Genomic DNA, 16,125 nt, shown 5'->3' on the forward strand with positions numbered 1-16,125 from the left:
CGACTTTTTGCACACAGGTACCTTTATTCCTCCCACTTCCTTACAGCCTATCTCCTACCTTTCTCTATCACTTTCTTCTTCTCTTTACGGTCGGCGGGGCCCCTTCTTCGTTCCGCAACCACTCTTTTCCACCTTCCTTCGTCGACGCTGGCCAGCTCCACTCGTCCCTCGACACTACGACGGCTTCCTTCCTCTTCCTCGTTTGCTTCCGTTCGTGGCCTAACTGCCGAGCGTTCGCGGTCGCTGGCTTGCCGATGCCGCGAAGCTCCGGGCAAAATGGCGGCACTCACAGTTAGTAACGGCACTGTGGTGGGCGGTACTCTCCCGTTAGGGTTCCGTCCTACGTTCGCAGTTGCGGGTCGATCACTGCGCTTGACTGGGAGCCGGTAGGTCCACGCAATGACGTTCGGGTCTCTCTACACGGACTCCAAGGACTACACCAAGAAACCAAGATAAAATACAAGGGGTCCTGCAGGCGGTTTGGAAACGGATGGGTGGCGCATTAGTGATGGGGACGATTGGGATTCAAGTCGGTGGTTTGGTTACCTGGATATTTTCCGTTGATCTACTGCTTCCACTGTCTCTCACTAAAACGTATTCGTGTACACTTTTTTTCTGACTTTTTTAATTCTTCAGAATAATTCTTCTTCGACTAACTTGTCTGAGCTTTGGTTTGGTAATGATGTGGAGCAATGGCGCATGTCCAATCCAGACTGTCCGACCGAGGGTTTCCCGCTTTGCTACAATTCGCCCCATCATGGCTCCTTATACGCCACACCTCATGGCCGCCTTATCCTTGCCTGCGAAGCCTAGTGGTGAGTAGCGGAACTATGTGGTGTGGCTGCTTGTTGTCCGGTGGTCGGTGGGTGGTATTGTGTGATGCTCAGCGGTTGACCAAACATCTTCTTGGTATTTACTTTTAAACATATACAACGAACACTACACCGCGAAAATCTCACAAATCTCGGACAGACAGACACACCACTGGTTACAATTTCTTTGGGGATTCCTTCTGCAACTCTTTCAAGGATTCCTCCAAGCATTCCTTTGGTGATTCCTCCTAGCATTCCTTCGATGACTCCTCCATGAAATCCTTCAGAGATTCCTTCTGGAATTCCTTCGGAACTTCCTCTTGGAATTAGTAAGAGGATTTCTCCTAGAATTCGTTAGTGTATTCCTATTGAAAATCTTTCGCGATCCAGGATTCTGCCTGGAATTCCTTTGAAAATTCTTCCTGAACTCTTTTCGGAAATTCTTTCTGGAATTCCACTTCAATTCCAATCAGATATTTCTCCAAAAGTTTTTACAGGGATCTCTCTTGGAGAGATTCTGAAAGCGCCAGGGATCTCGCAGAAGTTTCTTCAGGGTTCCATACAACAGTTTTTCCTGCAGGGATTGGTCCAGAAATTACTTCAGGGATTCCTCCGCGAGTTCTTTCAAAGATTCCTCTAGGAGTTCTTCAGGAATTCCTCTTGCAGCTCCCACAGGATTCCTCCTGGAATTCCTTCGGGGATTTCTCGTAGAAATCCTTCGGGGATTCCCAAGTATTTTTTCTAAGAATTAAGACTGAAACGTTATGAACTGTGTTATTATTCCAGGAAATATTACTTCCTATTTTCTTAAAAAAAAATGTTCAAATTTCTGAAATTTCTTTGAGAAATTAAAAAAAATAATCCCTCTGTAAAATTCAGAAAAAATTGTTTCGAAATTTTCCAAGGGATTGTTATTGGAAATTTCTTTAGATTTTTCTATTTGCCTAAAGAATCCTTCACAAACTCTTACACAGATAAATACATGTTTTTTCATTTTTATTTTTGCCTTTCCCGTACACCAAAGTGAACTGAAAGGCTATATGTTCACTCAAAAAACTAATTTTCGATAGAAGACTCGGAGGGCCAAGTTACATATACCAATCAACTAGGTTCGAAGAATTGAGAAGATGTCTGTGTGTGCATGTGTGTGTGTATGTACTAAAAACTTTTAAGGCACTTCCCATTGATCAATTTTTTGGATTATAGCTCGAATCGAACCGGTATTTTATCGCATTGCTTGCTATTAGAAATGGTAAAGATTGGTTAAGGCGTTCCGGAGTTATGGTCTTTTAAGTGATCCGGTCCAGCACCGGTAGAATTGGCCGCTTATAAAACTGAACCCAAAGCCCCAATGCGACACATCAAACTGCAGCGAGTTTTGTAACCTTTAGTATGGTTGACGAATTTTGTGCGGAAATCAATACTGGAGACCAGATATTCCACAATGTTGGCCCAAAATTCATGATGACAGCCTAAAATCCAAGATGGCGGCTCCAAATTCAAGATGGTGGCTGTTTAATGCTGTTAAAGGCTCCAAACCATGCAATATAAGTATATTTTGTATGGGGAAGATGTCCGGAGTCTAAAAATGGCGACCATAGCATCCAAGATGGCGGCTCTAAATTCAAGATAGCGGCTTTTTCTTAAGAGTTTGAGGCTCAAACATCAAGCGCCAGATAAACGATATTATTTCTGGTGCCATGAAATGGATTTCTGTTAAACGTATGAAAGTGCGATATACATCAACATGTCACTTGAGTTTTAATATAATGGATTTTCGAAGGCATGAGTAAGGCGCCATCACCGCTAGGTGTATTAAAGAGGGTTTTTTTTTATTTTATGCTTATGGAAAGTTTCATAAAAATCTTAGACAGTTCGACTCAATTTATACGATAATAAAATCCCCACCTATTAGGTACGATGCTCATTCGTTCGTGCATGATTTATCGTATTTCGAGAGACTCAAACAGAAAAGTATGTACATACCTACACACTACTTTCAGACGCTGGCACAGGGCTTGGCTGCGGCCATCGACCAAAGTGTGATTCATAATTCATAAAGTGTATTCCCACATCCAATTAATGTCGAAACAAGTTTGCTCCACAGTTCAATCATTCACTTTTACTACCTTGTTTATTGGGGGGTGATGTCGGTGGATGGGTGGAAATAGGAAAATTTAGTGTTGCCTGGAGAGGAAACGGAAACGGTACTCCTGGATTACGCGTTCATGCGGTACGAACGTCAAATAGACGTAACGAAACCGCTAATAGGAAGGTGAGGAAATACTCGGAATCATCCACAAATACTAGATGCTCGGATATGATTGTTCATTCCCAGAAGTGCAACAGCGGAAACAATGTGCAACCAAACTTGGCTATTCAATTTGCACAGAGGTGGTTAATTTAGAGTTCGCTTTCAGTAGTTTTCCAACAAAACAACACCAGGTATATTAAGGTGGTGATGATGATCCAGCGGCGATCAAGATATGATAGCGTGCATAAATTTCTCCCTGAATCAAAGCTTTATCTCGGTTAGCCCCATCCATCAAAACTAATTGAAACATTCCTCGGGTAGACAACATTCCATTTTCTTCCGTCAAGACACGCCCGACAACCATCGAAGAAGAATGGATAGCAATAAATTGGCCGGGATTGTCCCTCGGAAGAAGGCATCGCATCGAAACCGCAGGATCAAGTCCGGGGAGTCCGATCCGAGCGAGGATACAGGAGGAAGTGTATAATGATAAAGAACAATTGAGTTGCGAGAGGAGTCCAATCGGTGAAATATGACTGGCCGCCCACGCTTCAAGAAGTGGTGGCATAACTTACCGGTGGCATCTTGTTTCAATCGCAATTACAATAGCGAATCAGTCGGCATTTGATGAGGTTGTCGTCGGAAGTGGTGCCAAATCAACGGAAGGTGACAAATAATGACTCAAAATGGCAAAACTTCTCAAATCCTTTTCACAGAATCTTAAAAAAACATCTCTGCTAGACTTGGAAAAAAAAGCACAGAAGTTTAGGAAAGCTTCTCTCATAAATTTGGAAAAGCTTCTCACAGTCAAGCCTATAAAAGCTTCTATCAGGTGCATAAAAAAGCTTCCCACAGAAGCTTGCACAAAAGCTCACAGCCAAACTTAATTAAAAAATGCACAACCATGTTAGTAAACCTTCTGAAAAAGCTTCTCACAGAGGCGTGGAAGAGCAGAGGGTATTATGCTGTTAGGAAAACTATGTCGCAATAGCTCAAATAGCATCTCAATACAGCTTGGAAACAGAAGCTGTGAATGCTTCTAACAGAAACTAACTTGAAGGAAGTTCTCACAAGTGCCTAGAAGAGCTTTCAATGGAAGCTTAAAAGAGCTTTCACAGATCTAGGAAGAGCTTCTCACTGAGGAATGAACATGCTTCTCACAGAAGCTTAATAATGCTTCTCACAGAAGCTTGGAAAAGCTTCTCTTAGAAGTATTGACAAGATTCTCACAAAAAAGCTTAGAAAAGTTTCTCTTGGATGCCTTGAAAACCTTCTCAGAGAAGTTCGGAAAAGTTTCTCACAGAGGCTTGGAAAAGCTTCTCACAGAAGCTTAGAAGAGCATCTCACAGAAGCGTGCAGAAGCTTCTAGAAAAGCTCGGAAAAACTTTTCACGTTTGGCTGTGAAAAGCTACTCTCAGATGCTGAAAAAGCTGCCAACAGATTCTCACAGAAGCTTGGAAAAGCTTCTCATAGTAGCTTGAAAAATTTACTCACAAAAGTGGAGAAGTGGAAAACTTCATATAGAAGCTTTGAGAAACTTCTCACAGAAGCTTAGAAATGCTTCTCATAGAATCTAGAAGACGCTTTCTCAAAAGCTTGGAAAAGCTTCTCACAGAAGCTTGGAAAAACTTCTCACAGAAGCTTGGAAAAGCTTCTCACAGAAGCTTGGAAAAGCTTCTCACAGAAGCTTGGAATAGCTTCTCACAGAAGCTTGGAAAAGCTTCTCACAGAAGCTTGGAAAAGCTTCTCCCAGAAGCTTGGAAAACTTCTCACAGAGGCTTGGAAAAGCTTCTCACAGAAGCTTGAAAAAGCATCTCATATAAACTTGGAAAAGCTTCTCACAGAAGCTTGGAAAAGCTTCTCACAGAAGCTTGGAAAAGCTTCTCACAGAAGCTTGGAAAAGCTTCTCACAGAAGCTTGGAAAAGCTTCTCACAAAAGCTTGAAAAAGCTTCTCACAAAAGCTTGAAAAAGCTTCTCACAGAAGCTTGGAAAAGCTTTTCACGAAAGCTTGAAAAAGCTTCTCACAGAAGCTTGGAAAAGCTTCTCGCAGAAGCTTGGAGAAGCTTCTCGCAGAAGCTTGGAGAAGCTTCTCACAGAAGCTTGGAAAAGCTTCTCAAAGAAGCTTGGAAAAGCTTTTCACAGAAGCTTGGAAAAGCTTCTCACAGAAGCTTGGGAAAGCTTTTCACTGAAGCTTGGAAAAGCTTCTCACAGAAGCAAGGAAAAGCTTCTCACAGAAGCTTGGAATAGCATCTCACAGAAATTTTTAAAAGCTTCTCTCAGAAGCTTGGAAAAGTTTCTCTTAGAAGCTTGGAAAAGCTTGGAAAAGCTTCTAACAGATGTTTGGAAAAGCTTCTCACAAAAGCTTGGAAAAGCTTCTCACAGAGGCTTGGAAAAGCTTCTCACAGAAGCTTGGGAAAGCTTCTCGCAGATGTTTGGAAAAACTTCTCACAGAAGCTTGGAAAAGCTTCTCACAGAAGCTTGGAAAAGCTTCTCACAGAGGCTTAGAAAAGCTTCTCACAGCAGCTTGGAAAAGCTTTTCACAGAAGCTTGGATTAGCTATTCACAGAAGATTGGAAAAGCTTCTCACAAACGATTGAAAAACTTCTCACTGATTCGTGGAAAAGCTTTTCACAGAAGCTTGGAAAACCTCCTCACAAAAGCTTGAAAAACTTCTCACAGCAGCTTGGAAAAGCTTCCCACAAAAGCTTGGAAAAGCTTCTCACAAAGGCTTGGAAAAGCATCTCACAGAAGCTTGGGAAAGCTTCTCACAGATGTTTGGAAAAACTACTCACAGAAGCTTGGAAAAGCTTCTCACAGAAGCTTGGAAAAGCTTCTCACAGAGGCTTGGAAAAGCTTCTCACAGAAGCTTGGAAAAGCTTCTCACAGAAGCTTGGATTAGCTATCCACAGAAGGTTGGAAAAGCTTCTCACAAACGATTGAAAAACTTCTCACTGATTCGTGGAAAAGCTTTTCATAGAAGCTTGGAAAACTGCCTCACAAAAGCTTGAAAAACTTCTCACAGCAGCTTGGAAAACCTTCTCACAGATGCTTAGAAAATCTTCTCACAGAAGCTTGGATTAGCTTTTCTCAGAAGCTTGAAAAAGCTTCTCACAGAAGCTTAGGAAAGCTTATCACAGAAGCTTGGGAAAGCTTCTCACAGAAGCATGGAAAAGCTTCTCACAGAAGCATGGAAAAGCTTCTCGCATAAGCTTGGAAAAAGCTTCTCACATAGGCTTGGAAAAGCTGCTCACAGAAGATTGGAAAAGCTTATTACAGAAGCTTGGAAGAGCTTCTTAAAGAAGCTTGGAAAAGCTTCTCACAGAAGCTTGGAAAAGTTTATCACATCAGCTTGAAAAAGCTTCTCACAGAAGCTTGGAAAAGCTTCTCACAGAAGCTTGGAAAAGCTTCTCACAGAAGCTTCGAAAAGCTTCTCACAGAAGCTTGGAAAAGCTTCTCACAGAAGCTTGGAACAGCTTTTCACAGAAGCTTGGATAAGCATCTCACAGATACTTGGAAAAGCTGTTCACAGAAGCTTGGAAAAGCTTCTCACAGAAGCTTGGAAAAAGCTTCTCACAGTAGCTTGGAAAAGCTTCTCACAGGAGCTTGGAAAAACGTTTCACTGAAGCGTGCAGAAGCTTGGAAAAGATTCGCACAGAAGCTTGGCATAGCTTTTCACAGAAGCTTTGAAAAGCTTCTCGCAGCAGCTTGGAAAAGTTTCTCACAAAATCTTGAAAAAAGACTTCTCACAGCAGCTTGGAAGAGCATCTCACAGAAACTTAGCAAAGCATCTCACTGAAGCATTGAGAATATTCTCACTGAATCTTGGAGAAGCTTTCACAAGCTTCTGTCAGATGCTATGAAAACCTTCTCACAGTAAGCATTAACAAGTTTCTTACAGAGGCTTAGAAAAGCTTCTCACAGAAGCCCGCAGAAGCATTCACAAATGCTTGGAAAAACTTTTCACGTTTAGCTGTGAAAAGCTACTCTCAGATGCTGAAAAATGCTTCTAACAGAAGCTTGCAGAAGCTTTACACAGAAGCCTGAGAAGCTTCACTGAGAAGCACGGAGAACCTTCTCATAGAATCTTGAAGAAGCTTTCTCAAAAGCTTGGAAAAACTTCTCACAGAAGATTGGTTTGGAAAGCTTCTCACAGAAGCTAAGAAACGCTTCTCACAGAATCATCGATAAATTTCTCACAGAAGTTTGGCAAAGCTTCTCACAGAATCTTGGCAAAGCTTTCCACAGAAGCTTGGCAAAGCTTCTCACAGAAGCTAGGCAAAGCTTCTCACAGAAGCTTGGCAAAGCTTCTCACAGAAGCTTGGCAAAGCTTCTCACAGAAGCTTTGCAAAAGCTTCTCGCAGAAGCTTTGCAAAAGCTTCTCGCAGAAGCTTTGCAAAAGCTTCTCAAAGAGGCTTGGATAAGCTTCTCACAGAAGCATGGATAAGTTTTTCACAGAAGCATGGAAAAGCTTCTCACAGAAGCTTGGAAAAGCTTCTCACAGAAGCTTGGAAAAGCTTCTCACAGAAGCTTGGAAAAGCTTCTCACAGAAGCTTGGAAAAGCTTCTCACAGAAGCTTGGATTAAGCTTCTCACAGAAGTTTGGATTAAGCTTCTCACAGAAGCTTGGAGAAGCTTCTCACAGAAGCTTGGAGAAGCTTCTCACAGAAGCTTGGAAAAGCTTCTCAATGAAGCGTGCAGAAGTTTTCACCAAAGCTTGGAAAAGCTTTTCCAAGAAAGCTGCTCACAAAAGCTTATCACAGAAGCTTGGAAAAAGCTTCTTTCAGAAGCTTGGAAAAAGCTTCTTACAGAAGCTTGGAAAAGCTTCATACAGAAGCTTGGAAAAACTTCATACAGAAGCTTGGAAAAACTTCTCACAGAAGCTTAGAAAAGCTTCTCACAGAAGCTTGGAAGAGCTTCTCACAGTGGCTTGGAAAAGCTTCTCACAGAAGCTTGGAAAAGCTTCTCACAGAAGCTTGGAAAAGTTTCTCACAGAAGCTTGGAAAAGTTTCTCACAGAAGCTTGGAAAAGCTTCTCACAGAAGCTTGGAAAAGCTTCTCACAGAAGCTTGGAAAAGCTTCTCACAGAAGCTTGGAAAAGCTTCTCACAGAAGCTTGGAAAAGCTTCTCACAGAAGCTTGGAAAAGCTTCAAACAGAAGCTTCGAAAAGCTTCAAACAGAAGCTTGGAAAAGCTTCTCACAGAAGCTTGGAAAAGCTTCTCACAGAAGCTTGGAAAAGCATCTCACAAACACTTGGAAAAGCTTCCCACAGAAGCTTGGAAAAGCTTCTCACAGAAGCTTGGAAAAGCTTCCCACAGAAGCTTGGAAAAGCTTCAAACAGAAGCTTGGAAAAGCTTCTCACAGAAGCTTGGAAAAGCATCTCACAAAAACTTGGAAAAGCTTCCCACAGAAGCTTGGAAAAGCTTCTCACAGAAACTTGGAAAACTTCTCTCAGGAGCTCGGAAAAGCTTCTCAAAGAAGCTTGGAAAACTTCTCTCAGGAGCTCGGAAAAGCTTCTCAAAGAAGCTTGGAAAAGCTTCTCACAAAACCTTGGAAAAGCTTCCTCGCAGAAGCTCGGAAAAGCTTCTCATAGAAACTTGGAAAAGCTTCTCATAGAAGCTTGGACAAGCTTTTCACAGAAGCTTGGAAAAGCTTCTTACAGAAGCTTGGAAAAGCTTTTCACAGAAGCTTGTAGGAAAAGATTCTCATAGAAACTTAGAGAAGCTTTCACAAAAGATTGGAAAAGCTTCTTACATGAGCTTGGGGAAAGTTCTCATAGATGCGTAGGAGAGCTTTTTATGAAAGCTAAAGACAGTTTCTCATAGAACTTGAAAAAGTTCCTAACAGAAGCATGGGAATGCTTCTCACAGAGGCTTGCAAATGCTTTTTACAAACGTATAAAGGAAAGCTGCTCACAGAATCTTGGTTTTTTTTTAACTCAGAGCCAATACCTGAAGTCTGGATTTTTTTTTGTATATTTGTTTTTTTTTTCAGAAGATTTAAATCTTACAAAACTTTCTTTATTCTCCAGCAGCCCTGTTCACAAACCCATGTTCACCGCTTTGTTCCAACGATTATGCAAATATTGTGCCGCTTCTTCCGTTTACCCCCAATGAGCCATCAGCTATTGGTAGGCACGTGGCCAGTTGTTGCAATCGCCATTCAAGATCTACCATTATTCCTAGGAAGGGGGAGGAGGAGGACAGGGGTCGCTTTCAAGAGCGTATGGCATTGTGATCGGCTACCGAAAATTATTATCCACTCCAATTATGGAACGAAACCGCATAATTACGTCCCAATCTTGGCTGCTGGCCGCTGCTGCTCTGGCTAGCTGCGACGCCCGCCGGTGAGCGAGTCCTGGCTGCAGCAGAGAGGACGAATCTATTTGAGATTGAACTGTCACAATAATGGTGCGGCGTATTTGTGATGTACAGAATGATGACGGTGGGGGAGTTGGGGAGAAATGTTTCGTTAGGCAAAAAAAAGAGCTACATATTGTGGACATGGGTAGCTATTTTCACTTCGGGGTTAAACTTTTCTTCTACACTTAAAACTGGCTTTAAATAGATTTGATTGATGCAACTTTTTTATGTCCTGTATAAAAGAGGGTGAGAGCTATGGTATTTTCACCATTAGCATACTCATTAGTAGCTAAAATGAGCTGGATTTACTGAGGGAGTTCTAGGAGAAATTACTGAAGGTATTCCTATATGCATTTCTGATGGAATTTCTGAAGAATTTCCTAGAAGAATTCCTGAAAGTATTAAATGAAAATCCCTGGACTTATTCCAAGAGAAATTTATAAAGTCGTCGTCCACAAATTACTTAACGCTCTAGGGGGAGGGGAGGGGGGTTGTATGGCCGAGCGTTATTTTAGGATTTTCATACAAAAAAGCGTTAGGGATGAAGGAGGGAGGACAAAAAATGTCAATTTTGGCGTTACGTAATAAATGGATGCTGCCAAAGGAATCCCTGGCCAAATTCCTGGAAGGATTCTTGGAGGATTTTTCGACAGAAGTATTGGAGAAGGTCTTGAAGAAATTCTTATAAGAAGTCCTGTCGGAATGCTTGAAAGAATTGCTGGAGAAATTCCTGGACAGATTTTTGGGTCTGGAGAAATTCTTGGAAAAATTCCTGGAGGAATTTTTGAAGAAAATTTTGGAGGAATTTTTGGAGTAATTCCTTGGAAAGTTCTTGGAGGAATTATTGGAAGAAGTTTCGGAGCAGATCCTGGAGGAGTCCCTGGAGTTGTCCCAGGAGTATTTTCTTGAGGAATTTCTGAAGGTTTCCTGAAGAATCTTGGAGATTTTCATGAAGGATTTTTTAAATGAATTATTTAAGGAATTTCTTGAAAAAAATCCCTGGAGGTATTTATGGCAGAAGCCTTAGAGAGATCTCTGGTGAAATTCTCAGGGAAGGTCCTGTAGGATTTTTTGAAATTCCTGGAGGGATTCTTGAAAGAGTTCTAGGCAGATCTCTTGGAGGAATTCCTGGGTAAATTGTTGGAGAAATCCGTTGAAGAATGTTTTTGATGGAAATCCTGAAGGAATTCTTTGATGAATTCCTGAAGATATTATAAGAGGAATTCCTGAAGGACTTCTTGAAGGAATTTCTGGGAGAATTTCTGGAGGATTTCCTGGTGGATTTCCAAGAAGAATTTATGAGGAATTCCTGAAGGAGTTCCTGGAGTCATTTTGGGAGGAATTTTTGGTGAAATTCCTTGAAAAATTTTTTTGGAGGAATTTCTGAGGAAATCCCTGAAGGAATTCTCGGACGAATTCTTAGAGTAATCCCAGGAGCATTTTCTTGAGGAAATTCTAAAGGTTTCCTGAAGGATCCTGGAGGTATTCATAAAGGAATTTCTGGAGGAATTCTTGAAAAAAAAATCTTAAAAAATCTTTGGGGGAATTCCTGAAAGAAAACTTCGAGGAATTGCTGAAGAAGTTACTGGAAGTATTCTTGAAGTGATTTCTGTAGAAATCCCTTTGATGCAGGTGATAGGGTGGAAAAAGGCGAAACCGGGTTTGATAGCGAGTAATTTAATGATGCTGCTTCGACTGCAAATGGTTCATAGGGTAAGTACAAAGTTGCCAATCTGATAATAAACTTACAATTCGGTGGGCCTCAGTTGGATGCTCACCCTATAGTTACCTAATTGAGTTTCATTTTAGACGTACAGGGGATGGCCAAAATGTTTGGGATAGGCAACTTTTTTTTTCTCTCACAAAAAAGTTCAACATGCTGTAACTTTTTATAGAGCGCATCAAAAAATCTCAAATTTTGACTGTTTGTCAACCTATTATATGTGCATCATTGGTACAAATTTGGGCTCGATTGATAAATCTTTCGCAAAGTTAGAACCGTTCGGGTAAAACACTATTTCTCAGACAACTCATTTTTGAGCTGTCATATCTCGGAAACCAGTGAACCGAATTGAATGAAATTTTGAACGTACACTAACAATATGTAAATGCTTCACAAACTATTAAAACATAGGTACTTTTTAAACATTGAAAAAAGTTATCATGGATTGACACTTTTTGGATTTTTATCGAAAAAATGTAGTTTCTTCACATCAATGTCAATAAATTTTATTGTTGATATCCAAAGATTTTCCACTTCTGTTCTCAAATTATCTCTAATCGGATATATTAGAGCCCATTTAGATTGAAGGAAGAACACATTTAATAATTTTTGTGTGGTATTGTAAATTTGACTTATTTTCCTCTATATGGGTAAAAATTTCAACCCGGTATAACTTAATTTGCCGTGAGAAAATATAACATTTTATAACGTCCTATTAAGTATCAATATATTGTTGATAAACGTTAAAAAATTCATTCAATTCGGTTCACTGGTTTCCAAGATATGACAGTTCAAAAAAATGAATTGTCTGAAAAATAGTGTTTTACCCGAACGGTTCTAACTTCGCGAAATATTAATCAATCGAGCCCAAATTTGTACCAATGATGCACATATAATAGGTTGACGTACAGTCAAAATTTGAGATTTTTTGATGCACTCTATGAAAAGATACAGCATGTTGAATTTTTTTTTGTGGGAGAAAAAAAGTTGCCTATCCCAAACATTTTGGCCATCCCCTGTATCTGATATTATCACTTTTAGAATTTGCTTATTTTCTTTACAGGTTTCGGATCAATGGACAAACTGAAGGCTGACGGACTACGTAACGTACGTGGCCTGTGTATTTCAACGAACAACTTCATTTCTAACTTCCTAGAAAATTTATCTACAAACTAACCTAACTATACAGGCACACTTCTCATCCAGTCAGTAAACTCAAGATTGACCGTTCAACTCACGACACGACTGAGCTGGTAAATTTACTTGGTGAATTCACTCACTGCTAAACACAATTTTTAGAGATTATCACCGTATTTCTTCTAGATATGACTCCCTAGTTTTTGCTATTTCACTAGTCCACTTATCTCACGAACTGTGCATCGAACCTCTGTCTGCCTGACTATCGAAACTATGACTATAATTACTGGAAAGACCTTTGACAGATTGTCCAATCCACTTTGACACCTGTCGTTTGTCTTGCCGCAACGCTTCACCAGTTAGATGCGTCGCTTGAGTAACGCTTGGTGGCAGGGTTGCCAGTTGGATAGCTTCTGCGGCAACACCCTTGAACAATTTCTTCACGAAATCCTGGAGGAATTTCTGGAGAAATGCCTGAAAGTAATCTCAGATGAATCCCTGGAATAATTTATGAATGAATTTCTTGAGGATTCTTTGCGGATTTCTTGAGAAATTCTTTGAGAAATTCCTAGGGGAACTCTTGGAGGCATTAATGGAGAAATTCCTGGAGGAATGCTTGGAGAATTTCTTGGCGAAAGTCTTGGAGGAGTTTCTGTAGAAATTTTTGGACGAATAGCTGGAGAAATACTTTGAGGAATTATTGGCAGAATTCTCTGATGAATACCTGGAGAAGTTCAGAGAAATTTCAAGTGGAATTTTCAAAGGAATTCTTGAAGAAATTCCTGGTGCGATTATTGTAGAATTCTTGAAGGAACTCCTGGAAGAGTTTTCGAAGAATTTCTTGAAAAATTACTGGAGGAATTCTTGGAGGAATTTTTGGCAGAATTTCTTGAAGGAATACATGGAAGGATTCTTTGAGGAATTCTTCGCAAAAGCCTTGGAGGACTTTCTGAAGCATTTTTTTTGGAGGAACCATTCCGATAAAGTAAAGAGATATAAGAGTAAAGCTTGTAGAGCTCAAAGGTCTTAATTCCAGAATAGCTTGGATGACCCAGATCACCAAGTGAATGTTGCAAAGTTATCAAAATTGCACTCTGAGGCTCTAAGAGTAGCGTAGATTATATTCCGCGCGCATTCACTATAATAAAAATATCCTAAGATTCATAGATATTGCGACCCATTCTTCTAAATACATTGGGTCCAAGTACATTCGGAGGGCCAGTGGAAACCCAAATAGCAACATATAGAGATACTCGTAATATAATGAGGTGCAACAGATACAATCGCGAAAGAATTAAGCTGATAGAGTGAAGAGAAACAAGAGTAGAGCCTGTAGACCTTGGAAGTCCTAATTCCAGAATAGTTTGGAAAGCCTGGACTATCCCATGGATGTACCAAAAGCATTATAGCTGTGCACTGAGGCTCCATCGGTGTGGGCACAAGAATGATGATATTAGAAGCCATTGCCAATGGAAAATAGCAATTACCAGTGCAAAATGTGAGTAAATTTTGAAGACAAAATAGTTGATTTTTTATGTAAATAAACGATTCTCTCTTTATCTCACTCAGCGCCTCTACAATGGAGAACCATTTGGATTTTCCTATAATGTGATTGAACTCAAAATGTACGGGCGTTAACAGTAAGATTATTTATTAACTGCTGGTGGTGTTCCTCCTGGGGTAGTTTTTGGGATTTGTGCAGGACTTGCTTCAAGGATTTCTCCAGGAATTCATTTTTCGATACCTCCAGCAACTTCTTGCAGAATTGTTCAGGAAGCTATTTGTGAAATTCTTCGAGAGGTTCATTGACATGTTTTTTAGAAGTTCCCTCTAGGAATCTTCCATGAGTTTGTCCTGAGGTTCCTAACGCGGTTCCAGGACATATTTCCAGGATTCCTCTGGGAACTTGTGGCGGTACCACGAATATTTGAATTATAAGATGAACTAATAAATGAAGTTGTACAAAATAGGATATAGTCCATTGAATTACCCCCTGTAAATATTCCACTCAAGTTGAGTGAATCGAATAAGAGTTCATGTGTTCATTTGCTCCACTCCGCATACCAAAAACAGAATGAGTGCCCTGTGTAATTCTGGCGCCGAGCGTAAAGCGACAGCCAAATCTGAAATCGAGTCTGTGCTTCGGCCATCGACCGGGGTTCAAGTATCGTTGACCTCTCAATTCTTTTATTGATGTTCGGGAGGGATACGAGTTGATTGATCGGGTCTTCAGAGGGAAATGGAATGCTTTCTCCGGACGGGTAGAGAAACACACCACTGAAGGCGATTTTTGACCTTCGCGAAATTCCACTTCGTGGGTTTCGCGTAATTTCCGGCGACGAAGATTTTCATATCTCGCGCCTATTCTGAGGATCTTAGAACTTGACTCGTCCACTTCGTTCTGGACTGCGGAAGAGGCGAGATCGGTCCCATTAAAGTTCCGCGCCGTGGTGTGATAGTTTAGGTGAATTTTAAGAAACGTGAAATAACTTTGAATTTTACTAATTTAGATCTTTCTCATAATTCCCTCAGTCAGTTAGCAAGTTAGGCAAGTTTAGTGCCAAAGTGCGATTGTGCGAAAGGCGGTTTTGAAGTGCGTGCGTAGAACCCTGGATGCGACAGGTAATATAGGTGTACCATATTGTGACAATAGTGTGGTGAAGTCACGTGCCATGCAACGGTTTTTATTTGAATAGGTTCGTGGCAAGTTGCGAGGCCCGTCACACCACACCCCCAAAGTCAGCGACCGTTTTCGACCCCGCTTTCCAGCTTCGGAGTTTGGCCCGGCGATACACGTGGGCCGGAGAGGGAAGCGAACGTCAATACCGCGCCCTTGGCAGGGCGGCAACAGTGTAGTCCGGTTTCGTATCGGCAACCATACCGTGAAAGAGTGAAGGAGTGAAGTTTTCGACAGAAAAAGTTTTTGGAGTGAGCACCGACCGGTTTCGAACCGGAGTCCCCCGCGTGAGGAGCACGCTCGCTACCTCGACGCCACCGCTGGTGACGACCAGTGGATCGACGGCTGTGGCCCGTCGGAAGACCACGAACCTCGTGTGAGGCGCCGTTGAACACGGCCACGGAATGATCCGGTAGGAGAACACCCGGAGCAGGAGTCACCGCGTGTCAACCACGTGACTCGCCGCAGTAGCAACAAGCGACCGCCGATGCCTCCACACAAGTAAGATCAAACCGTGAGTACTCTGATCATTTTTTCCCATGCGCATGGTGATTTTCGCCCCTAGTCTGGTCAAACCACTAGCATGGCCCACCGATCTTTTTTTCCCGCGCCCTACCGTTCGCCCGCTTATGCGAAGTAGTTGGCTGCTATAAAATTGCACGTCTTTGATGAACATCAGTCGCACCGCACATAAGTGAATTTACCGCACGACAAAGAGAAGAGAGAGGTTAGAGAGCAAAGAGGGAATGAATAGAGCTAGGCCTAGTGTTAAGATTGTATCGATGAAGTAGAAGTGGAATTACTGTAAATATAGAATGGAATGAACCACAATAGGTGTGGAATTGTTTTTCTCGATGCGTTTAAAATAAATGGGTAGTTTGTGCATAAGTGGCGTTGAGTCGTTCTTTTAGTGGGAGAAATCTGAAGAGGTAGATGTAGAAGTGATTTCACGTTTCCGGTCGTTTTCCAGTTTTTAGGTCATTTTCTGGGGAGGTTGGCCCTGATTCCAACCAAAGGGACATTTCTTCAATCGAACGAAGATTCGTTCGAGGTGTTTGGGTCTTGTTTTCCCGTGATGATAACCGTCGCGAGCTTTTCTTTGTCGCCGGCGGAAATCAATTTCACGTACACCAATTTCTTTATTTGCACGACTTCGGTCGTGAG

At 41.5% G+C, this 16,125-nt stretch overlaps 1 long non-coding RNA gene across 1 annotated transcript; it reads left to right on the plus strand.

Moving 5' to 3' along the window:
* Positions 1-14,568: 14,568 nt before the first annotated feature.
* Positions 14,569-15,187, plus strand: LOC115259695 (uncharacterized). The gene is made up of 2 exons (XR_003894206.2): positions 14,569-14,906; positions 14,981-15,187. It is a non-coding gene; the product is annotated as an uncharacterized LOC115259695 (long non-coding RNA).
* Positions 15,188-16,125: the final 938 nt, after the last annotated feature.

The sequence above is a fragment of the Aedes albopictus genome, chromosome 1 (genome assembly GCF_035046485.1).
Source record: "Aedes albopictus strain Foshan chromosome 1, AalbF5, whole genome shotgun sequence".
In the NCBI taxonomy this organism is placed as follows: Eukaryota; Metazoa; Arthropoda; class Insecta; order Diptera; family Culicidae; genus Aedes; species Aedes albopictus.